This window comes from Notolepis coatsorum (assembly GCF_963971535.1).
Source record: "Notolepis coatsorum genome assembly, chromosome: 8".
Lineage (NCBI taxonomy): Eukaryota > Metazoa > Chordata > Actinopteri > Aulopiformes > Paralepididae > Notolepis > Notolepis coatsorum.
In genome coordinates this window covers 145406163-145431130 of record NC_140172.1, presented here as the reverse complement: position 1 = coordinate 145431130, position 24968 = coordinate 145406163, and the positions used below count along the sequence as shown (strand labels likewise).

Below are 24968 nucleotides of genomic sequence, written 5' to 3'. Positions count from 1 at the left end.
ATTTATAGCCCCAAATGCATTATATTGATGATGAAATACAGTTTGATGGCAATCGGGGCGATATAAAAAATTTCAATTGGACGTACTTCTAGAATGATCTACGTATGATCTGATGATGACCGGATGGGCGGGGGATCGTTTATAATTCCGTGGGCAGCGTTATATCATTCATCTAGTGTGGGTGATATGTTCATCATAACAGTTTATATGGAATACGATCAAAAATAACGCTGAATCTTACCGTATCCTCCTCGCGCCGTTGGGCGATGAGCGTGGAACAGTCATTTACCTATTATGGTATGTAGAAATATCGGGTCCATTTCCAGTTTGTATAATAGTATATATGTCCAAATCATGTTGTTTATCGAGTTATTGGCAATCGATCGCTATGTATTGTGTCGAGATCGAGTCCCGTGAGCCAAACAGAGTGCCCGGAAGTAATATGGTCGACCAGCACAACCTCCATAGCACTTCCTGTTTGGCGATTGCGCCGATCGGCCACCAGATGGCGCTCCTGAACCGCCAGAGAGCTCAGTGGGTCCTCCTGGTGGATCTCAGGCCAGCGGAGGGGAAATATGAATCCGATCACAGATTTTTGAAATATTGATATAAGGACGCTGTACAGCGTCCTCCGGCAACTTGAGCATGGCCGGGAATGACGCTGTAAAGCGTTTTCCGGCAGTCAAAGTGTTAACGTGGCTATGATTCAAGCGGTTTGTAAAAAAAACATCTTTAAAAAATATTTTTTTTATAAGTATGCAGTATCATAACTACATCTTTGATGTTTATATCAAACCAACCCGTTTGTAAATTCGTCAATATTTCAGCGAGTTATGAGTATTTTTGTCTGTGCAGCTCACTCACTGAGTCTCTATCCATCACAAGTGCCGATCGACTTGGGGTCGTTTCTCTCCGCGTTCAGGAGACTCTGGCGTATATAAAAAAAAAACACTTACGTCGAGGCTCTCATCGACAATGTGCATTCACTTTATCCCCCCCCCCCCCGCGCGCGCGCGCGCTCTCTCTCCCATGAGCTGAAAATACCTAAAGTGTTGCGGTGGTCTATAAATATTTTTTATAAACGAGTAAAAATCACAGAGAGCAGCATTGCATGAAAATTGATTTGTCTCTTCTTCCGCATTTTGACATGCCGGAGCGCTGCGATTGGCTTCTTCTCTTCTTCTGCTTTGTCACATGCCTGGTGTGCCCAGCAATCACAGCGCTCCGGCATGTCAAAATGCGGAAGAAAAAGAGTACGCCATTTTCATGCAACGCTGCTCTCTGTGATTTTTACTCGTTTATAAAAAATCTTTAAAATGTTTATTAGCAACGCCAAGCTTTCAAACCACCCCGCTTTTGTGTGTGTGAAACCCTCGTGCAACTGTGAGTACCTTTGAAATTTCTCTGTGATAAATTTAGAACGAACCGTTCGTAAATAACCAGTGCTTCAGGGTGAGTGTTCCCATGGCTAGTAAGGTGGAGCAAGTGACTGCTGTATTCAAAGCAAGGCGTGCATCAGCAGTCAGGAAAGGGGCTAGCCACTAGGGATGCCCCGATCGATCGGCCAGCGATCGGTATCGGCCGATATTCACAAAAATAGCTGGATCGGGAATCGGCAAAAATATATATATATATATATTGATTTTTTTTATATATATAATATAATAAGAAATAAAATAAGAAATAACAATTCAGTACATTTATATCTATGTGTTCATTTGTTACATTTAGTTTCACTAAGTTAGGAAAGTAATGTTTTAAGTCAAGCCTGATGTTGCCTTGCACAAAAGAATGATCCCAGTCTCTTCCACACAGTGAGGCATACAGTTTATTAATTGAACAATATCAGTGTATCGGCCGATGTGACTCATAGAAGATCGGTGATCGGTATCGGTGGCAAAAAACTTGATCGGGGCATCCCTACTGGCCACAGTGGTCCCTACAGCCAGGACAGAGACAGCATGTCAACAACAACAACATGTCAACAACATGTCAACAACACCGCTCCTCCCTTCCCTGGAGACCCTGCAAAAATGCCCAGGTGAAAAATGGATCCCAAACAGAGTGATATTCAGCTTCCTAGGAAGGGAGCATTTCTTTGCATTTCCCTTGATCCCTCGGTTCTACTCCTCCTGAGGGATCAAGGGAAGAAAACGCAAGCTTACTGCGCCAAGCGTATCCCACCATGCAATGCTCCACAAGCTTCCTGTGCCAAGCGTATCCCACCATGCAATGCTCCACAAGCTTCCTGTGCCAAGCGTATCGGATCCCACGATCCAATGCTCCACAAGGTCAGAGAATCCATGCAGGATGGAACAACAATATGATGGCTAACAATCATGCATATATAAATGAGAACTCAAATGGTCACTTTCCGTTTTTTTTATACTTTCATTTCTTTATTTACTGTATGCTGCACCACTTAAAAAGGTGGCCAGGTTGTAAAAACTAAAAATATTTTTTAGAAAGGCTTAATATTGCAAATATCTCTTAATCCTTTCACTACCACACTACAGACCGGTTAACCGGTTGTGAAAGGGTTAACCCTTTGTCGTGTGGTAGTGAAAACCTTCTGTATTGTCGCAGTGAAAGGGTTAACCCGTTGGTAGTGAAAGGGTTAGTGAGATCTAAAAGGCAGTCTCCACTGCTGGTGTTCCAATGCAGAGAAGGGTGTACTTGTAGGACAGGGACTTCATCACCAGAGGGCTCACTAAAGAGAAGGCGATGAGGGGAGGGAAATAGGGAATGTCCAAATTTGGATCAGAATGCAGCCCAGAAATAACTTATGAAGCCTACAAGCTTTGGCTTTGCTCAAGCTGTGATACTATTTTAGTATATTAGTATTTTCTTTTTAAGGGAAGTCCACTCCTCTTGGTAATTTCTTTCTTTAATGAGACAGTAGGGAGACTGAGAGGGAGACAGAGTAGTGGAGACACAGGAGAGAAGGTTTTTTAATGAGACAGTAAGAAGGCTGAGAGGGAGACAGAGCAGGGGAGACACAGGAGAGATGGTTCTTTATTGAGACAGTAGGAAGGCTGAGAGGGAGACAGAGTAGGGGAGACACAGGAGAGAAGGTTCTTTATTGAGACAGTAGGAAGGCTGAGAGGGAGACAGAGTAGGGGAGACACGGGAGAGAAGGTTCTTTATTGAGACAGTAGGAAGGCTGAGAGGGAGACAGAGTAGGGGAGACACAGGAGAGAAGGGTCTTTATTGAGACAGTAGGAAGGCTGAGAGGGAGACACAGGAGAGAAGGTTCTTCATTGAGACAGTAGGAAGGCTGAGAGGGAGACAGAGTAGGGGAGACACAGGAGAGAAGGTTCTTTATTGAGACAGTAGGAAGGCTGAGAGGGAGACAGAGTAGAGGAGACACAGGAGAGAAGGTTCTTTAATGAGACAGTAAGAAGGCTGAGAGGGAGACAGAGTAGAGGAGACACAGGAGAGAAGGTTCTTTATTGAGACAGTAGGAAGGCTGAGAGGGAGACAGAGTAGAGGAGACACAGGAGAGAAGGTTCTTTATTGAGACAGTAGGAAGGCTGAGAGGGAGACAGAGTAGAGGAGACACAGGAGAGAAGGTTCTTTATTGAGACAGTAGGAAGGCTGAGAGGGAGACAGAGTAGGGGAGACACAGGAGAGAAGGTTCTTTATTGAGACAGTAGGAAGGCTGAGAGGGAGACAGAGTAGGGGAGACACAGGAGAGAAGGTTCTTTATTGAGGCAGTAGGAAGGCTGAGAGGGAGACAGAGTAGGGGAGACACAGGAGAGACAGTTCTTTATAGAGACAGTAGGAAGGCTGAGAGGGAGACAGAGTAGAGGAGACACAGGAGAGAAGGTTCTTTATTGAGACAGTAGGAAGGCTGAGAGGGAGACAGAGTAGAGGAGACACAGGAGAGAAGGTTCTTTATTGAGACAGTAGGAAGGCTGAGAGGGAGACAGAGTAGAGGAGACACAGGAGAGAAGGTTCTTTATTGAGACAGTAGGAAGGCTGAGAGGGAGACAGAGTAGAGGAGACACAGGAGAGAAGGTTCTTTATTGAGACAGTAGGAAGGCTGAGGGGAGACAGAGTAGGGGAGACACAGGAGAGAAGGTTCTTTATTGAGACAGTAGGAAGGCTGAGAGGGAGACAGAGTAGGGGAGACACAGGAGAGAAGGGTCTTTATTGAGACAGTAGGAAGGCTGAGAGGGAGACACAGGAGAGAAGGTTCTTCATTGAGACAGTAGGAAGGCTGAGAGGGAGACAGAGTAGGGGAGACACAGGAGAGAAGGTTCTTTATTGAGACAGTAGGAAGGCTGAGAGGGAGACAGAGTAGAGGAGACACAGGAGAGAAGGTTCTTTAATGAGACAGTAAGAAGGCTGAGAGGGAGACAGAGTAGAGGAGACACAGGAGAGAAGGTTCTTTATTGAGACAGTAGGAAGGCTGAGAGGGAGACAGAGTAGAGGAGACACAGGAGAGAAGGTTCTTTATTGAGACAGTAGGAAGGCTGAGAGGGAGACAGAGTAGGGGAGACACAGGAGAGAAGGTTCTTTATTGAGACAGTAGGAAGGCTGAGGGGAGACAGAGTAGGGGAGACACAGGAGAGAAGGTTCTTTATTGAGACAGTAGGAAGGCTGAGAGGGAGACAGAGTAGGGGAGACACAGGAGAGAAGGGTCTTTATTGAGACAGTAGGAAGGCTGAGAGGGAGACACAGGAGAGAAGGTTCTTCATTGAGACAGTAGGAAGGCTGAGAGGGAGACAGAGTAGGGGAGACACAGGAGAGAAGGTTCTTTATTGAGACAGTAGGAAGGCTGAGAGGGAGACAGAGTAGAGGAGACACAGGAGAGAAGGTTCTTTAATGAGACAGTAAGAAGGCTGAGAGGGAGACAGAGTAGAGGAGACACAGGAGAGAAGGTTCTTTATTGAGACAGTAGGAAGGCTGAGAGGGAGACAGAGTAGAGGAGACACAGGAGAGAAGGTTCTTTATTGAGACAGTAGGAAGGCTGAGAGGGAGACAGAGTAGGGGAGACACAGGAGAGAAGGTTCTTTATTGAGACAGTAGGAAGGCTGAGAGGGAGACAGAGTAGGGGAGACACAGGAGAGAAGGTTCTTTATTGAGACAGTAGGAAGGCTGAGAGGGAGACAGAGTAGGGGAGACACAGGAGAGAAGGTTCTTTATTGAGGCAGTAGGAAGGCTGAGAGGGAGACAGAGTAGGGGAGACACAGGAGAGACAGTTCTTTATAGAGACAGTAGGAAGGCTGAGAGGGAGACAGAGTAGAGGAGACACAGGAGAGAAGGTTCTTTATTGAGACAGTAGGAAGGCTGAGAGGGAGACAGAGTAGAGGAGACACAGGAGAGAAGGTTCTTTATTGAGACAGTAGGAAGGCTGAGAGGGAGACAGAGTAGAGGAGACACAGGAGAGAAGGTTCTTTATTGAGACAGTAGGAAGGCTGAGGGGAGACAGAGTAGGGGAGACACAGGAGAGAAGGTTCTTTATTGAGACAGTAGGAAGGCTGAGAGGGAGACAGAGTAGGGGAGACACAGGAGAGAAGGGTCTTTATTGAGACAGTAGGAAGGCTGAGAGGGAGACACAGGAGAGAAGGTTCTTCATTGAGACAGTAGGAAGGCTGAGAGGGAGACAGAGTAGGGGAGACACAGGAGAGAAGGTTCTTTATTGAGACAGTAGGAAGGCTGAGAGGGAGACAGAGTAGAGGAGACACAGGAGAGAAGGTTCTTTATTGAGACAGTAGGAAGGCTGAGAGGGAGACAGAGTAGAGGAGACACAGGAGAGAAGGTTCTTTATTGAGACAGTAGGAAGGCTGAGAGGGAGACAGAGTAGAGGAGACACAGGAGAGAAGGTTCTTTATTGAGACAGTAGGAAGGCTGAGAGGGAGACAGAGTAGGGGAGACACAGGAGAGAAGGTTCTTTATTGAGACAGTAGGGAGGCTGAGAGGGAGACAGAGTAGGGGAGACACGGGAGAGAAGGTTCTTTATTGAGACAGTAGGAAGGCTGAGAGGGAGACAGAGTAGGGGAGACACAGGAGAGAAGGTTCTTTATTGAGACAGTAGGAAGGCTGAGAGGGAGACAGAGTAGGGGAGACACAGGAGAGAAGGTTCTTTATTGAGACAGTAGGAAGGCTGAGAGAGAGACAGAGTAGGGGAGACACAGGAGAGAAGGTTCTTTATTGAGACAGTAGGGAGGCTGAGAGGGAGACAGAGTAGGGGAGACACAGGAGAGAAGGTTCTTTATTGAGACAGTACTAGGAAGTGCCGGTAGGACTTGAGCTCAGGCCAGCGGGCGGTATGTGTGATTCCAGAGGTGGGGGTCTTAACCAGTGGCGCCCAACCAGTCGATCGCGGGCTGATTTCAAGTAGAAAAATAAAATTATAAAATTCGATTATAAAAAAAAGTAGTAGTATCGCGATACTTTGCGTGGCGATACTGTATCGATACAGGGACGCCAAGTATCGATATTTAATTATTCATTAAAAAAAATTAAAAATAAAATAAATTTGTATTTTTTCTTTTTTTGTATAAGGAAGTTGCATTGTTAATTTCAATACCTGTAATAATACAGTGGTCCACACACACACACACACACGCACACGTGTGCATTCAGTTAAGTTGGAATATGACTGTAATACAAACAGTTCAGTTTGTCAGGTACATGCAACACAGATCACAGTGTTGACATCCGTCTGCTTGAGAAAATACTATGTTCTGCAATAAAAATGATTGAAGTGAGATGAACGGACTGAAAACTTTATTTTATTAGATAAAACATGTTGACAAAGTTTTACTTTGCAGTTGAAAAAAGGTAATAAATCGCAATATTAATATCGCAATACTCAGCATATCGCAATATATTTAGCATCGCAATACTATCGTATCGTGACTCGAGTATGGTGATAGTATCGTATCGTGAGGCCTCTGGTGATTCCCACCCCTACAGTGGTGGTGGTGGTGGTGGTGTGGTACAGGACGCAGACTCCAACACTCGTGGTTTTTAAATGTAACTTTACAAACACTCGACATGTCAACTCACAAAAAAACAATCTATATAGTTCTGTCTCCCACACACACATCCTCCCTCGCTTAATTTAGATATGGGCACATGCTTCCCTTCCACCGCACATTCATGCGTTTGACGACCGAGCCGTAAATCTCTGTCAGGTCTGCCAACGCGCACACCCCCTGTTCATACTGCCGTGCGCTAGTGCAATCTACCACCACCAGTAGACTGTAAATTAGGGCTGGGCGATATGGCCTAAAAATAAAATCCCAGATTATTTTTTTTTTATTTTTTGGTTTACGATTTTAATCGATTTTCTTTTTCTCTTGAGAGCTAAAAAAAAAAAAAAAAAAAAAAACTTTTTATTTGACACAAAAAAAGTATCAAACCAAGATGAATGTGCAAACCTAACTTTCACCAATCTTCACTTACAAATATTTTTATAATATATATATATATATATATATATATATATATATATATATATATATATATATATATATATATATATATAATATAAAGGGTTACTCTTGATCAAACAAAGATGAATGTCCCTATTGGGATTAATAGTGCAATAGCCTGCTTTTTCACCAAACTTCACTTAAAACAAATAAAAGGTGCCTCTTGATCATCAAACAAGAATGAATTTCCCTATTGGGATTAATAAAGTGCAAATCTAACTTTCACCAAACATCACTTTTTGTCAAATAAAAGGTGAATCTTAAAAAATAATTTTTTTTTTTTTGGAAAATCGATTTTAGTTTTTCAAAATCGTCCCAAATCATTCATTCGAATTATCGATAATATCGATTAATCGCCCAGCCCTACTGTAAATAAATAAATCATCCATAGACCGCCTCCAGTTCATCCAGAACACTGCTGCAAGACTGCTGACCAGATCAAGCAGAAGGTGTCACATCATCGCTCCAGTTCTAGCCTCAGTTGCACTGTGTGGCTTCCTATACATTTTAGAATTCATTTCAAGGTCCATTTGGTGCTCACTTTTAGAGCTCTGCACGGCCAGGCACCAGAACATTTAACCCACCTGCTGGAGCCATTATGTGCCCAGCAGGACCCTGAGGACAGCTGACCAGGATCTGTTGTTGGTCATTCCGCGAACACCAGGTTGATCACCAAAGGTTGTGACGGAGCCGTTCGATCTGTAGCAGCGCCTAGACTCTGGAAGGCCCTTCCCCGTGGCCTAAGAGCTGCAGCAGCGTCTGTTGACATTTTTTTTTTAAATCAGCTAAAAACATTACTGTTTAAACAGGCCTTTGGGTAGTAATGTTTGAGCTTCTCCTCCAGGTATAAAAAATATGTCTTTTGTTTTTGTTTTTTTCTTTCTCTGTGACGCATTCGTTGTGTTTTTGTCTCTTATCGCTTGAATGGTTCTTGCTTTTTATTTTTATATTTTATATTTTATTTCTGCTGTATGTAAAGCACTTTGTGAGTTCTCTCTGTGGAGAGTGCTATATAAATAAACTGTACTCACTCACTCACTCACCAGGGACCACCAGCCTGCCACCTACACGCGACTCACCCCCGGCCTGAACCCAGGAGCCCATTACCCCACAGTTCTCCCCCCGGCAGCTGCTGGAGCTTCTCACGGTCCCCTGCCAAGCCGCAAACCACACACAGTTTGTCAATAAATGTAGGTGAGGAGGCCCTAGGTAAGTTAAAGGAACACTCCCACCAAAAATATTTAATAATCATAATAATAATAAAGCGGATTTATTTCTGACCATAATCTCACACGACACTACTAGGGATGGGAATTGATACGATTGTATCGATACGATCCCATTATAGATTCTGCTTATCGATCCGATTCGTTATCGATTCCTGATAAATGTGTAATTTAAATAGATAAGATTGGAAATGCGACAGAACTAAGCTGGTTAGAATAACAACATGATGCAACTTGACATTTCTGATTGTCATTTATTGTTGAGCCCCCACCAAAATGGTTGCAATTTCGAGCCCTTACAAATTTAGTGACTGCTCGACAGTGACACTCGTTCACCTTTTCCTGAGTCCGTTTACCCCGCTGTGCCAGCGTGAAAGGATCTTCCTGAGGTGCGCGCGAGAACCACTAGCTGCAGCCTCAGTCTATTTGTGATCCTCCAAAATGGATGAAATGGGAGAATATTTATACAGTGAAAGCATTCGTTTTCATTTAGGTTTTCCTAGTCAAGGAATCAAATAGTCTGCTATGGCTGCATGCGTGGCGCTAACGTTATCGTTTTAAAATGCGCAACTGTCAGAAAAACGTGGCATTGATAAGAGGAATCGATAGTCACGGAGGCATGCGATTCCAGGAATCGATTTCCCATCCCTACACGACACACGTCCAAAAACTATAAACTAATCTCGGGTTGAGAGTTAAAGAGTTGGTACGTGACGTGATTATTATGTCATTACGATGTCACCTATTCCAGGAAGTGTTAAATACCGCTCAGTGAAATTACGAGATTGAAGATAATAATAATAAAATACAAAAAAAAAAAAAAAAAAAAAAAAAAAGGATTTGCTATTAAAAGGCCATGATGACAGTGTTCCTTCAATGGGAAACAAAACTGAAACGAATGGTTCTAATTGAAATATTATGAAGCGAAAGAAAATGTAAGATAATTTATTAACTTTTATTTTAGGATTGCAGCCCAAAGTGCTTCACAGCAGTAAAAAAAAAGAAAAAAAAGACAAGTGCAGACATAAGATTAGGCACAAAATAAGCACATCATTTTAACTATTAACATCTTAATAGGCCTCTTTATTTATAGTTTGATTGTCACTGATAAAATAGACAGTAATAAAAGTGTAAAATAGTGCAATGGTGCAGTGCAATTAAATAGTTAGGAGCAGTGCAGTAAAATAGTTTAAAATAGGCATAGAATTTGCAGACTATTGACACGTTGATAAGTTATGGTGTTAAAACGTGTCCAAAAAACTATCTATAAGAGTTGTTTTTATAGTCATAGTATTGTCATAGTGTGGGTAAGGTGAAAGAGAGAGAGCTATTAATGGTATTATGTTATACAGCCTATATCTAAAGACATCATATACTGTATAGATCATTTTATAATTTTCTGTCAATATGTCTGTGTGGACCAGGCAGTGCTACCGACTACTAGTAGGGTTGGGTACCGAACGCTGTACTTTTTTTTTTTTATCCACTTTTTCTCCCCATTTTCTATTTTTCTCCCATCCCAATTTCGTATTTCCAATTCTCCCCTCCCCTGTCTTAAACGTTGCTCGACCATGCCTCCCACTGGTCGGCTGCAGTGAGGACCAAGCCTTGCATCACGTGTCCCCTCCGGTACACGAGGAGGCAGTCGTCGCATCTTTTCACCGCAACAGCTCGAACTCTCAGTGGCGAGGAGTAACGCGTGGGAGGCTCACGCTGCCCCCGATACTTCCTGATTCTGCTGTACAGGCGTCACCCAACCGACCTGTAGGAGTCGCTGTCCACAACGTCCAATCCCCACCCACCGGCTTACCCACCCTCTAACACTGCCAATTGTGTTAGTATGACAACCGGCCAAGCCGGTAGCAACGCCGAGAGCTGGGCTCGAACCCAGCATATCCTGCGTTAGTGGCGAGCGCATTGCCCACTGCGCCACTCAGCCGCCCGAACTCTGTACTTTTAAGGGTACCGACCAAATTCCGAGTACCTATTAACGCTAGATTGATCGGTACCAAATTTTGGTACCTTTACATGTTTAGTATAAGAGTGTAATATTACTAGACAAAAGGGAGCCTTTTCCACAAATATATATATATTACTGTCCCGTCTCTTGGGTCTTTGGAAAGACCAGACGAGGTCAGAGGAGTTTGATAGTATTTACTGAGGATTGGCCAGATAATGTTGATATTTAAATATTTTTAAAAACATAATACATGATCATGCGATTTATTTTGTGTGGTGTGTTACAACAATAAATAACTAAATGTTCTAAATAAATAACAATGTTATGAGGACTTATTTTATTTTACAACTGAAATCAAATCGTTCGTTATTACAGAGAGTTAAAATAACACGCCAACATTTGGGGAAATTCGCTTCTCCAGAGAGATACTAGAACTAGAAGAAAGATACCAGTTTCCTCTCTGTGCGTTCAGTAGAAAGCTATCTGGCTGCATGTTAGCCTAGCTTAGCACAATGAATGGAAGCGGACATGACCGGTTAGCCTTCCGGGAGAGGTGTTAGTTGGACAATGCCTAGGCTAAGCGGTCATGTCCGCTTCCATTCATGGTGCTAAGCTAACATCTAGCCAGATAGCTTTCTACTGAACGCACAGAGAGGAAACTGGTATCTATCTTCTCGTCTCTCTCTGGAGAAGACGGTAAGCTAATTTCCCAAAATGTTGGCGTGTTCCTTTAAGTACAGAAAAAAGGTACTGTTGGGTACAGATACCGAATTCCAGGAACCGGTACTGGTACCGGTATCGGTTCAAATGTGAACGGTACACAACCCTGCCGACTAGTGCCGTCCCCTCTCAGTCGACACGGACATGTTGGCTCTAGATATGAGGCTGCATCCTATCTCTAGTGCCGTCCCCTCTCAGTCCACACGGACATTTTGGCTCTAGATATGAGGCTGCTTCCTACCTCAGTCGACACGGACATGTTGGCTCTAGATATGAGGCTGCCTCCTACCTCAGTCCACACGGACATGTTGGCTCTAGATATGAGGCTGCCTCCTACCTCAGTCCACACGGACATGTTGGCTCTAGATATGAGGCTGCCTCCTACCTCAGTCCACACGGACATGTTGGCTCTAGATATGAGGCTGCCTCCTACCTCAGTCCACACGGACATGTTGGCTCTAGATATGAGGCTGCCTCCTACCTCAGTCCACACGGACATGTTGGCTCTAGATATGAGGCTGCCTCCTACCTCAGTCGACACGGACATGTTGGCTCTAGATATGAGGCTGCCTCCTACCTCAGTCGATACGGACATGTTGGCTCTAGATATGAGGCTGCCTCCTACCTCAGTCCACACGGACATGTTGGCTCTAGATATGAGGCTGCCTCCTACCTCAGCCGCTGGCCGGCCGACGCGCATCATCTCCACTGTGACAGAGCGGCTTTAACCTGCCAGGTAAAAGTGCGCCTGTCCCTTTATGTCTGTCAATTACGGATGCGCTCATCTGGGATCTGATAGCTGATAAGAGGTGAGACGTCAGACGGTGGGGGGTTGGCCTGGTGAGACGTGAGACAGGAGACGTGCGAAGTCATGACGCGGAAGTGAGAGCGGCGAGTTTGAATGTTGTTTACCTGAAAGAAGACGTGCAGCCGATGTGAGGAGCAGGAGAACGTGAACCGCAGTTAGAGAAGTTGAAAACGCGCCAGTAAGCATTACCTAACACGGGATGGATGAGAAACGGGGATAGTCCGGAGTCTCCGGACGTCTACGACCTGGTCATCTTCACCCAACGCGGACTTCGGTGCGGTAAAGTACACGCTGCACTGTTGGTTGCGCTCCTGTTCCGAGGCTGTGACGCAAGCGTCTCCGACTCAAACATTCCCCTCTCCAAGCTTCCTAACGACGGCGACACATAGCCCAGGCCAAACGCGCCTCTATCTCTCTCTCTACCCCTTCAGCCCAAGCCAAACATCTCTCTCTACCCCTCCAGCCCCAACCAAACATCTCTCTCTACCCCTCCAGCCCAAGTCCAACGCCCCTCTTTTTCCCTATACTCTCGCATCACACACCCACACACACACACATATTTTCGTTAGAGACTTTCTATTTTTTCGTTCATTCACACAGTTGCGTGGTGGTCATCACGAACTCTTTGACATTTGGAACTATTGGCAAATGCCTATACCTGTTCACCCAATGCACTGAACTGCGTGAACGAACTGGTCTGTAAATGAATTGTTTTGTGTTCTAAGAGTTTTCTTATGATTTTGACTAATATCCAATACATGGACATTTTGACTGAATTGGGCATGACTCCTGAGTGTTTCTTTGTTATCAAACTCACCTAGTAATTATCTTGGCCATTAGTCCAGACCTATAAATCAAATTATTATATTATTTGTCTAATGAAAATTATTATATTATTTGTCTAATGAAAATTATTATTATTATTTGTCTTATGTGGTACAGTCTTATGCCGGAGCTATAGGCCTAATTAACCAAATCAAAAAGGTATTTTTATCTTCATTGGCAGGGGTTAGACCTGTCTGGCGCCCAACGGTAAAGGTTATAGGCACTATAAGTGGACACCGCTACATAAAATGGCGCCCAACGTGGGGCTGAGGGCCTAACTGACCCAAGGTTTAAAGGTACTGTGTTAACGAAAAAATATACATATATGTTACTTGTTGTTTTCTTTAAAGGTGCATTCTGCTATTTTGGTTATAGGTGCATGGCACTATTTTCTTTGAAGGTACATTACCCTATTTTTGTTTAAAGGTGCATGGCACTATCTTCTTTAAAGGTTCATTATGCTATTTTGTTTAAAGGTGCATGGCACTATCTTCTTTAAAGGTGCATTATGCTATTTTGGTTATAGGTGCATGGCACTATTTTCTTTAAAGGTACATTGCCCTATTTTCGTTTAAAGGTGCATGGCACTATCTCCCTTGAAGGTGCATTACGCTGTTTTGTTTAAAGGTGCATGGCACTATTTTCTTTAAAGGGGCATTATGTTTTTTTGTTTAAAGGTACAGTTGACAACTTTTGAAAGGTGAAACAAATTATATTGTGAAGGTTTGAAGCATTGCTCGACTATGTGGGTTCATTAATGTGCTGTGTGCTGCTCTAAATAATTGATTTTGGGTTTATAACCTTACATAAAGCACATTCCACCCACTGATTTCACAATGTCTAAGGGCGCAGAGGCTGCACCTGCACCAAGCAGCCCGCCTCCAAACCCACCAGGCCTAGACACAAAAACAGAGGGTCTAGGGTGGGATCTAAAGGGACCAGACCCTCCTGATGTTGATACCCCCTTAAGGTCTGATACGGAGAGACCTGACCAAAGGGGTATTATACAAATGAGATTTGAGAATTTTCAGCGTCGAAAGGGGGAGGAGTCTCCAATGCATTTCCCGGCGACAAAGCCTAAAGAAGGTGTGCATTTTCAGGAACCACTAATCGACCTCCAAACGGACCCTGCTTTGCTAACAGAGGAAACCAATGTTCTTCTGCAACCTGGAAAAATCTCAATTGACTCTGGAGAACACAAGGCTGCCTCTTCAGACTCCATATCTTCCCCAACCTCCGACACCTTGTCCCCAATTGACTTACCAGGAGTCATGGCTACCCCGGCCAGGGATTTGAACCAACTGGCTTACCAAACTCAGGGAAATTGGTTACAGTTGTGTCAGACAATGGATCAGCAGAAATTGAGAATGCAACAATTGACCAAATATGTGCAGGACTTCAATACCCGCTCTGACCTAAGAATCCAAGCTATTGGAAATCAGTCGGTGGCCAACTACACTCATCTCAAGACATGCATCGTCACCCTCCAAGATAATGTGTTAAAAGAAATGGATAATCTGGCCAAAACCACCAAAATCATAATGGCTGATGAGAATCAGGCATCTGAACAAACTCTTACCCAGCAGATTAATTTCATGGTGGTACAGTCCCAAGTAGAAGTTCAGAAGGAAATCAAAGAGGTGAAACAAGTCACCCAGGAAGGAGTGGATATGATATCCAAAGGAGTGGAATACTGTATTACACAGGTGACTCGGGTAAACAGCCAACTGGAGGAGATGAAAGTAAAGATGAAGGAGCAATCGGATAACCACGAGAATAAAGTTCTCTCTATGGAAAAGAAACTGGATGCTCTCGATCTGAAACTCACTAACCTTCCTCCCACCTCACTGTTTCATCCCGCAACTTTGCCTATAGGCTCTATTTTCACACAACCTTCAGCATTCAGTACAGGTTCTCCGCTGGCAACGGCCAGCTCAAGAACTGTACCAACCACTGCTCCAACCACATTATCTACAAGATCAGTCATCACCAAGAGTATCAAGCTGACTTTTCCAACCTATGGAAAGCTGGATGATGACCCTGATCCCCTGAATTATCTGACCAAATGCCATGATTTTCTGGCGCTACAGCCCTTATCCGACTGGGACCTCCTGGCAACGTTCAGAACCGTGCTTCATGGTACAGCTCGTGACTGGTGGGAGATTGCCAGATCCTCTGTAACTACATGGAGCCAATTTGAAACTGCTTTTATGTCTGCTTATCTAACTGATGATTATGAAGACGAGTTAGCAGACCGAATCAGAACAAAAATCCAAGGAGAGAAGGAAACTATAAGAGACTTCGCTTTCTCTTATAGGGCTCTTTGTAAAAAGTGGAAACCCTCTCTCACTGAAGAGCCCATAGTAAAAATGATTTTGAAAAACATCAAACCGTATCTTGCAAGTCAACTCCGAGGGCGAGTTCAGACCACCGAGGAGTTGGTGCGTCTGGGAATCCAACTTGAAAGGGATCACGAGCTCCAACTTGAGTATGACAAGAGGACCAACTTAAGAGCTCCTCAAACTCAGAATAGGACGCCCAGCGTTCCAAATCGAGTCCAGGATGGACCGCCTGTGATGTGTTGGAGATGTAAGGGACAACATCCTCCTGGATCTTGTCCCCAATATACACCTCCTGACCACTCCAAATCTTTCAATCGACAACAGAAAACCTATTCTGCGCCGAAAGGTCAACACCCAAGTAACAGCTTGGTGTCCACAGCTGTCACCTCAAAACGACGTGACAAGTCAGCACAACCTACCGTGGAGAACCTCTCTCAGAGTACTTCAAAACAAAGTTCTCCTTGTGGCCCACCTACCCTATTGGTGGTACCCATCACTCTGGGAGCCTGGCGGGGAAAGGCTGTCTTGGATACAGGTGCAAGTTACACCCTTCTCCATGAGTATCTATGGGCGGAGCTCAACAGAACCAAAGAAGAGCTTACTCCCTGGGAAGATGGACCTTTGTATCTTGCTAATGGACAGGCACAAGTTCCACTTGGTTGGGGGAAGCTGGAAATCGACCTTCACGGGAAACTTTTCACCTTACCAGTAGTCGTGCTGGATCAGAGAGGCCTGGCTTTTGGAGTTGTCCTGGGGTTGGACTTCATTTCTCTCAGTGGGCTACAAATCAACGTGGCAGACGGGGAGTATAGTTTCAAATCTAACCCTGCCGAAGTGTTTCCATTTCAACCAGGTAGTGCAAATGGTCCTAGGAAGGAGAAACGACACTATCCCAGGAAATTATGCCTGATAAGTGCTCTTCCTCCTCCTGTGTTGACACTGGAACCTGTACGCCTGGATGCGAAGGAGTATATCCACAATGCTGTCACACAAGCGCAACTGCAAGATGATGAAAAGGAGCAGTTAAGAGGAATTCTTGAGTCGTACCCCAAAGTGTGCACAAATGAGGCGGGGAGAACTGATGTGCTACTTCACAAGATATACCCCACCACCAATGTGCCGATCAAACAAAGGCCATACAGGATGGCTCCGGGAAAGCAAGCCATTGTGGAGGAACAACTGAAGGATATGCTAAGTGCGGGGATCATCGAACCATCATACTCAGGATGGGCCTCCCCAGTGGTGCTGCCTCCAAAGAAGGATGGAGGTCACCGTTTTTGTGTGGACTTCAGACGGGTCAACGCGGTGACCGAAACTGATGCGTATCCGCTACCCAACATCAGCGAGATCCTGGAATCACTCTCTGGATCAGTGATCTTCTCTACGATTGATCTCAACAGTGGCTATTGGCAAGTGCCCATGGATCCAGAGAGCAAGTCAAAAACTGCATTCATCACATCTCGTGGGTTGTACCACTTCAACGTGAATGAATGAATGAATGAATGAATGAATGAATGAAAACTTTATTTAACAGATTGCAGAATGGGTACAATACAGTACGGCTCAATACATACAATTGTTAAGGGGATGCAGACCTGAGAAAGACGTTTGTCTTGTTTCCATCAGGGTCCCCCATTTTCAATTCATATAGACATATATGACATACATGACATACAGATAGTCAGTACTGCTACATCTATACATTTATGACATACCAGATTTGCAAATACAGTACTGTTTGTGATACAGAAGGAGTCAAGAAAAGGGAGTATATACATTTGACGTAGAAACTGTACATTGGAGGTTGGGTGGGGGGGGTTGGGTACATTGGGATATTGACAACCATACTGGGTAATTTACATTGGAGGTGGTTGGGGGGGGGGGGGGGGCGGGGGGCACACTGTATAAACAAGTAACACTGTACATTGAGGGGGGGGGGGGAGGAGACACTGTACAAACAAACACAATTGTACATTGAACTATTGACAAAACCATACTAGGTAAATGACTGTACATTGGAGGGGGTTGGAATGATTGGGTTAGGATATTTACAGGGGCCAGTGTTGAATTGCAGTCTCCCGTAGGTGTCCCTTGAGAGAGGTTTTGAAAGTGGGTAGTGATCCACATTCCTTTACAGCTTTGGGTAGGGCGTTCCACATTGATGTGGCATAATTGCGAAACGTGTTTAGTCCCTTATTTGAGCCGAATCTGGGTTTGACATGATTTGTGGAGCTCCCTCTGGTGTTGTGATCGTGGTATTCACTGACCTTTGGGAAGTATTTTGACATGTACATGGGTACCTTGGTCGTGTAGTGTATCTTGTAGACCAGGCCCATTGCAAGTTGTTGTACTCTGTCGTCTACTCTAAGCCATCCTAGGTTGTCGAAGTGGGCAGGGGTGAGGTGGGTTCTAGGAGTAAGGTCAAGCAGTAGTCTGACCAGTTTGTTTTGAGATGTTTGTAATTTTGTTTTTAGCGCCTTTGAGGTGCTTTGGTACCATGAGGTGCAAGCATAGTCGTAGTACCCCTGAATGAGTGCTCCTGCCAGAGTCTTCAGGGTGTTCTTGTTTACCAGAGAGGAGATCCGGTACAAGAATCGAGTTCGTTGGTTGACTTTTTTTATTACATTGGATGCCATTTTGTCACTGAAAAATTTTGGACTGAAAAATGCTCCTGCGACATTCCAAAGACTAATGGAGACTGTCTTGAGAGATCTCCGTGGTCATATCTGTCTCGTCTACCTCGATGATATCATTGTTTATTCTACGTCTGTGACCGAACATTTCCAGCATCTACAGCAAGTCATAGAGAGGCTTGCAAAAGCAAATCTGACCATCAACCTGAAGAAGTCCAAGTTCTGCCTCCAGGAAATAAAGTTTCTTGGACACAACGTCAGTGCCAAGGGAGTTTGTGCAGACCCTGACAAGGTTGAGGCCATCCAAACCTATCCAGTTCCGAAGAATATCAAAGAGGTTCAGCGGTTCCTGGGGTTTGCCGGATGGTACCACAGATTCGTTCCAGGATTCTCCAAGATTGCTGGGCCGATAAATGATCTAAAAAAGAAAGGGCGACCATTCATATGGAGTCCTGAGTGCCAGAATGCATTCAACAGACTGAGGGAATGTTTGTCATCTCCTCCTATCTTGGGTCATCCCAACCCAGATCATCCTTTTCTTGTGTACACTGATGCAAGTGATACTGGTCTTGGAGCCATACTGACACAGAAGAAAGAAGGTGGTACTGAAGAAGTGCTGGCGTATGCAAGTCGGACATTAAACCGAGCAGAAAGCAACTATTCTGCAACAGAGAAAGAGTGCCTTGCAATCATTTGGGCTCTGGAGAAATGGCAGCACTATCTGGAACCACGACTCTTCACTGTCATCACTGATCACTCTGCCTTACAGTGGGTCCTGAGATCCACAAAGACTACAAGTCGTCTGATCAGGTGGGCTCTGCGACTTCAGCGATTCGACTTCATCATTGAATATCGAAAAGGAAAACTGAATAGTGCTCCAGATGCACTTTCCAGGATTCCAACAGGTGCTGGATGCAACCTGTATTCCGGCAAGAAGGATTCTGGAACACTTCCGATATCCCTTGCACAGATATGGGAGGAACAACACAAGGATGCCAAAATTGAGACCATCTTTAAGGCTCTGGCAGAGGAAGGAAGTTCTGTGAAAAATGACTACTCAGTCCTGGAGGATAAGGTGTACCGAAAAACACAAGGACAAGATGGACAGTGTCATTATCGGGTCTATGTCCCAGCAACCCTGATTCCGCAAGTCCTCCAGGCTTATCATGAGAACCCGCTATGTGGACATGGGGGTATCTTCAAAACCTACAAGAGGCTTCAGGAAGTGGCATTCTGGCCAGGAATGTGGACCGATGTCAAGGCACATGTCAAATGCTGTATGAAGTGTCAGAGCCTGAAGTCCGACAACAGGAAGCCTGCAGGAATGATTCAGCAACATTCAGTAAAGGGACCAAATGAGTTGCTAGGAGTAGATATAATGGGACCCCTTCCACGCAGTCCAGAACGAAATGAATATCTTCTTGTCCTAGTGGACTATTTCACGAAATGGGTGGAATTCTTCCCCATGCGACAAGCAAACTCGCAGACAATCGCCCGCATACTGAAGAAAGAAATCTTTACGAGATGGGGTGTACCAGATTTTATATTGTCAGACAGAGGATCACAGTTTGTGTCGTCTTTATTCAAAGAGCTCTGCGAGAAATGGACAGTGACACCCAAACTTACGACAGCCTATCACCCACAGACGAACATGACGGAACGGGTGAATCGCACTCTGAAGTGTATGATCTCCTCCTACGTGGAAGACAACCACCGGAAGTGGGATCAGTACTTACCAGAGTTCAGATTTGCCTTGAATTCGGCAGTTCAAGAAACCACAGGAGTTACTCCTGCAGAGTTACAGCTTGGAAGGAAACTGAACAGTCCAATGGACAAAGTCCTGAGAGGCAAGTCTCTTCCTCCTGATGCTCAGGCGTATGATGTGGTTCATCAGCTGAAGACTCTCCACGCCAAAGCCGAGGAAAGTAGTAAGAAGGCTTGTGTGAGACAGCTACGGAACTATAACAAGAACAGGAGGGATGTCAGTTTCAGGTTCCAAGAAAGGGTGTGGGTAAGGAACTTTCCACAGTCCAGTGCAGCCAAGAACTTTACTGCCAAACTGGCCAGCAAGTGGAAAGGACCCTATCGTGTCATAAAACAAACTGGTCCCGTCAACTACCAAGTTGTACGAGAGGACACTGGTGGAGATGTGAGAACAGTACATGTCTGTAACCTCAAACCTTTCTACCCTACAGCGGAGGATTTGGACGAACAGGAAAGGAAGGAGGTCCTGGAGATATTAAATGAAGATAGCTCAGAGGACGAGTTCCCGGGTTTCGAGTGACTGGTGTTCACCACCAAAGGTGGTCTTTCACAATGGGGGGAGAGTGTGACAGAGCGGCTTTAACCTGCCAGGTAAAAGTGCGCCTGTCCCTTTATGTCTGTCAATTACGGATGCGCTCATCTGGGATCTGATAGCTGATAAGAGGTGAGACGTCAGACGGTGGGGGGTTGGCCTGGTGAGACGTGAGACAGGAGACGTGCGAAGTCATGACGCGGAAGTGAGAGCGGCAAGTTTGAATGTTGTTTACCTGAAAGAAGACGTGCAGCCGATGTGAGGAGCAGGAGAACGTGAACCGGAGTTAGAGAAGTTGAAAACGCGCCAGTAAGCATTACCTAACACGGGATGGATGAGAAACGGGGATAGTCCGGAGTCTCCGGACGTCTACGACCTGGTCATCTTCACCCAACGCAGACTTCGGTGCGGTAAAGTACACGCTGCACTGTTGGTTGCGCTCCTGTTCCGAGGCTGTGACGCAAGCGTCTCCGACTCAAACATTCCCCTCTCCAAGCTTCCTAATGACGGCGACACATAGCCCAGGCCAAACGCGCCTCTATCTCTCTCTCTACCCCTTCAGCCCAAGCCAAACATCTCTCTCTCTACCCCTCCAGCCCAAGTCCAACGCCCCTCTTTTTCCCTATACTCTCGCATCACACACCCACACACACACACACGCACACACACACACACATATTTTCGTTAGAGACTTTCTATTTTTTCGTTCATTCACACAGTTGCGTGGTGGTCATCACGAACTCTTTGACATTTGGAACTATTGGCAAATGCCTATACCTGTTCACCCAATGCACTGAACTGCGTGAACGAACTGGTCTGTAAATGAATTGTTTTGTGTTCTAAGAGTTTTCTTATGATTTTTACTAATATCCAATACATGGACATTTTGACTGAATTGGGCATGACTCCTGAGTGTTTCTTTGTTATCAAACTCACCTAGTAATTATCTTGGCCATTAGTCCAGACCTATAAATCAAATTATTATATTATTTGTCTAATGAAAATTATTATATTATTTGTCTAATGAAAATTATTATTATTATTTGTCTTATGTGGTACAGTCTTATGCCGGAGCTATAGGCCTAATTAACCAAATCAAAAAGGTATTTTTATCTTCATTGGCAGGGGTTAGACCTGTCTGGCGCCCAACGGTAAAGGTTATAGGCACTATAAGTGGACACCGCTACACCACGTCGCTCTCTCACTCTAACCGCTGCTTCAGCACAAGAACATTCTCTTTGCCTTCTTGTAATGTAGTTTGCTCACCCGGTACTTATAACTAGGGATGCGCCGATCCCATATATTGATATCGGATATCGGCCCTGATGTGACTAAAATAGCTAAATCGGGTATCGGAGATTTTATTTTATTATGCTTTATTCAATCAATTGTATTACAATATATATATATATATATATATATATATATATATATATATATATATATATATGTACAGATGATACATTTACATTTACACAGTGTTAATTTAGTGAGTAGTATTTAGGGGTGACATTTTTAATACTACTACCTTTGTACATTGTACTTTTGTAGTACAGTGTCTTTGTATTTTAACCTTTAGTATTATGGATATTAAACATGCTGGCAGAGTACATGCATCCATGTTGTCGTGAACATTTTAATTAAATAAAGAAATTCCCTATCCATAGTCGCCATTGGGAAAAAATAAAATAAAAAATAAAATAAAATAAATTCCCTACCTACCCATGGCCTTAACTGACAACCAACAGGAACCAAACAATTTATTTGGTTAGGCCCTAGAAACTAAACTACAACCTAGAATTTATAATGATACATTTACATTTACACAGTGTTAATTTGTTACATTTTGTTTCACTAAGTTAGGAAAGTAATATTTTAAGTCAAGCCTGATGTTGCCTTGCACGAAAAATTTGTTATCCCAGTCTCTTCCACACAGTGAGGCAGATACAGTTTATTAATTGAACAATGGGTATCGGATCGGTACGCGGTATCGGCCGATACCCCAAAGCCCAGGTATCGGTATCGGGACTGAAAAAGTGGGATCGGTGCATCCCTACTTATAATCCAATTTCAAATTATGATTTGGGCTTCCCACGTTCACGAGAACCAAGATAATCGAGATAAAGCGATTATCGCATGCCGCGTTTATGTTGTAAACCCTTCCTTCACTGCAGTGTTCCTACTGGTCTGTCAACCGCATAGAAGCATTGGCCCAAACTTTCTGCAAATGGCCAGAACTTAGGCCCTTCATCGGCTGTTCATGGCCCGGTTACACCGATTGACCCAAGTTCTCCGACCATTGTTTATGATTAGTCTTGACAGTTTCCTTCGTCGGGGAGCTTTACTACCGACACGCCTCTACACAGGCAATGCCAATAAGACGTTCGCCAAGCGCCCAAGCTTAGGCCATGCAAAATAAATGGTTTGGTTCCGGTTGCCGACCGACCCTGCCGATTTAGGTGCGACCCAAATTTATTTTATGAGTAAAAAAAGAAAAGAAAAAGAAAGTTTTAAAAAGAATATATATATATATATATTTTTTTTAACAATAAAGTTGTTAAATCTTAGTCAAAAAGTGCAGTCCATGTCAATAATGAGAATATATAAAAAGCAAGTATTTCACAATATTTGCACAGCTCTCTGACGTCAGGATATTTAGTGAGTAGTATTTAGGGGTGGCATTTTTAATACTACTACCTTTGTACATTGTATTTTAACCTAAACATGCTGGCAGAGTACATGCATCCATGTTGTCGTGAACATTTCAATTAAATAAAGAAATGCCCTATCCATAGTAGCTGTGGGAATTTTTTTTTAAATAAATTCCTTACCTACCCATGGCCTTAACTGACAACCAACAGGAACAAAACAATTTATTTGGTTAGGCCCTAGAAACTAAACTACAACCTAGAATTTATAAGAAGATATGTTGGAAAACTCTTCCTGAAAACTAAACTAAAATCTACTAAAACCTAGAATTTATAAGAAGATATGTTGGAAAACTCTTCCTGAAAACTAAACTAAAACCTACTAAAACCTAGCATTTATAAGAAGATATGTTAGAAAACTCTTCCTGAAAGCTAAACTGTAACCTAGCATCTATAAGAAGACCTTCATTAAATTATTCCTGAAAAAAAACTGAAAGTAAACTAAAAAATAAATCACAAAAAAATAACTTCGACAATAAAACTATAATAACCCTGGTTCTGTTTGACCGTAAAGAGAACATCTCTCCCTCTCTCATACACAGCTCCCCAAAGGGACGTCACAGAAAAGCACATGTTTGTCCCAGTGGTCCCAGAGAGAGAGAGAGAGAGAGAGAGAAAGAGAGAGAGAGCAAATCAACCACAATTAAACCCTATTACACTCACTAAATATGTGCGAACAAGGAAGGATGCTTTGATTCGGGTAGGTATGATAACAGAATTCCAGCAAAATACCAAGCCTGCAGCATAATGACTGGTCTCGCTAGTGTGTGTGTGTGTGTGTGTGTGTGTGTGTGTGTGTGTGTGTGTGTGTGTGTGTGTGTGTGTGTGTGTGTGTGTGTGTGTGTGTGTGTGTGTGTGTGTGTGTGTGTGTGTGTGTGTGTGTGTGTGTGTGTGTGTGTGTGTGTGTGTGTGTGTGTGTGTGTGTGTGTGTGTGTGTGTGTGTGTGTGTGTGTGTGTGTGTGTGTGTGTGTGTGTGTGTGTGTGTGTGTGTGTGTGTGTGTGTGTGTGTGTGTGTGTGTGTGTGTGTGTGTGTGTGTGTGTGTGTGTGTGTGTGTGTGTGTGTGTGTGTGTGTGTGTGTGTGTGTGTGTGTGTGTGTGTGTGTGTGTGTGTGTGTGTGTGTGTGTGTGTGTGTGTGTGTGTGTGTGTGTGTGTGTGTGTGTGTGTGTGTGTGTGTGTGTGTGTGTGTGTGTGTGTGTGTGTGTGTGTGTGTGTGTGTGTGTGTGTGTGTGTGTGTGTGTGTGTGTGTGTGTGTGTGTGTGTGTGTGTGTGTGTGTGTGTGTGTGTGTGTGTGTGTGTGTGTGTGTGTGTGTGTGTGTGTGTGTGTGTGTGTGTGTGTGTGTGTGTGTGTGTGTGTGTGTGTGTGTGTGTGTGTGTGTGTGTGTGTGTGTGTGTGTGTGTGTGTGTGTGTGTGTGTGTGTGTGTGTGTGTGTGTGTGTGTGTGTGTGTGTGTGTGTGTGTGTGTGTGTGTGTGTGTGTGTGTGTGTGTGTGTGTGTGTGTGTGTGTGTGTGTGTGTGTGTGTGTGTGTGTGTGTGTGTGTGTGTGTGTGTGTGTGTGTGTGTGTGTGTGTGTGTGTGTGTGTGTGTGTGTGTGTGTGTGTGTGTGTGTGTGTGTGTGTGTGTGTGTGTGTGTGTGTGTGTGTGTGTGTGTGTGTGTGTGTGTGTGTGTGTGTGTGTGTGTGTGTGTGTGTGTGTGTGTGTGTGTGTGTGTGTGTGTAGTGAGCTGCTCCACAGCCCAGCCCTGTAAAAGGAGCTAAGCAGAGGAAATGATCTTGGCTACTGTGTGGTTGGCCGAGGAGAGACTCCTTCAGCCCCCGACCTCACAAACATCAACAAAGTGCTCATACTCTATAAGGCCTGGGGCCCCGAGAACGAGATAACTGATAACTTCTGGAAGCTCGGCTCGGCGCGAGAGACGTCCCTCGGAGGGCCGTCCTCGACTAAAGGAATCCTCAGTCGACCAATTATAGTCGTAGGACTTTTGTCGACGAGTCGATCAGTTGA

General features: G+C 44.3%; 1 protein-coding gene across 1 annotated transcript in view; it reads right to left on the bottom strand.

Annotated features, from left to right (window-relative positions):
- Window positions 1–24968, bottom strand: part of LOC311233625 (scaffold protein ILK-like) — a gene marked incomplete at its 3' end in the record, with an annotated part of 44051 nt that overhangs the window by 15464 nt on the left and 3619 nt on the right. The gene's annotated exons all lie outside the window — the stretch shown is intronic.